The following is a 1343-nucleotide window of genomic DNA, read 5'->3' as shown; positions in this document are numbered from 1 at the left end:
TAATTTTCAAATTCTAAAGTTTGTCATAAGGTTTGGGCAGAACTATTTTCGCTGCTTTATTATTAGAACAATAATGTTTATGATCATTTAATTTTTTTTCTCATCGAAACTACTTAAACACATTTTACATAAAAATCTATGATGTCCATTTTTTGTTATTTGTCTTCCACAAAGTTTCCATAAATCCTTAATCCAACAATAATGACCTTTATTTTCTCTATTCTCTTCATCCTCACTTAAATACAACAAATCTATATGAAATGTTTTTTCGTTTGGACTTACTTCTAATGATACAACTATATGGTTATTTTTACTTTATTGTTTTAGACAGTAAATATTAACAGATAAATTGTCAATTAATTTAACAAATTTTGGAACATCTTTGGTACTTACTGGAAATTGTATATTAGATGTTTTATATACTTCATTATAATCATCTTCCCATTTTTCATATTTAGTTACTCTTTGTCCATTTTTTTTTAACAGGATGTAAGGCAGAGAGTATTGCCCAAAGAAAACATTTGTTGTCTTTTTTTATTTTTGACATTTATAACAGGATGTTTATTTTGAATGTCTTTGTAATTCAATATACGAAAAACCTCTTAAAGGATTGTCTTTATTTATATTTATTTCCAATCTTAAAATTTCATGAAGTCTCCATTGAGAATGTTTCATTACAAAATCTTCTATTTCGTTTACAATTTTAATTTTTACATTTGTATAATAATCACTAAGTCAGAATTTTCTGTTAAAGATTTATTTTCTGTTTTAAAATTAAATTCATTATATTCCATATTTTTTTCATCATTACCTCTTTTATATTTTGCATAAAACAAAATATTAACTTTTAAATTTTAAATTTTTTTTATTGCTTGTTTAAGTCGTCCTTTAACTGGTTTATCTAAGTGATTTAAAAACACTTGTACATCTTTAATCCCCATGTTATTCTCAATAATATATGTTATTAATCTACTTTGAAATGCTGTTTCTTTAGTTTTTAAAACAAGTCTAATCGTGTTGTTATTTTCAAACATTTTTACATTAAAATTGAAAATTCTATGTGGTTTGGGTATTCTCTCTTGTTTTGGTCTTATACCATTGTTTTGATGACGAATAGACTGCAAATGATTAGACCAACTGTTGTATTTAACTGATAAATTACAAATGTCACAAGTTTTATCTGTTCTTGGTATTCTCTCTTGTCTTGTTCTTATATTTGTTGTTTCTCTACCCCTGTATGTTTTTATAAATCGAGGTATAATTGTTTGATCTGGATCATTGTTTTGATGACGAATAGATTTCAAATGTCTAGACCAATTTTTGTAAGTAACTGTTAAGTTACA

The sequence above is a fragment of the Acyrthosiphon pisum genome, unplaced genomic scaffold (genome assembly GCF_005508785.2).
Source record: "Acyrthosiphon pisum isolate AL4f unplaced genomic scaffold, pea_aphid_22Mar2018_4r6ur Scaffold_21109;HRSCAF=23054, whole genome shotgun sequence".
NCBI lineage: Eukaryota > Metazoa > Arthropoda > Insecta > Hemiptera > Aphididae > Acyrthosiphon > Acyrthosiphon pisum.
The sequence above is the reverse complement of the archived record's forward strand: the minus strand, read 5'-3'. Positions refer to the sequence as shown.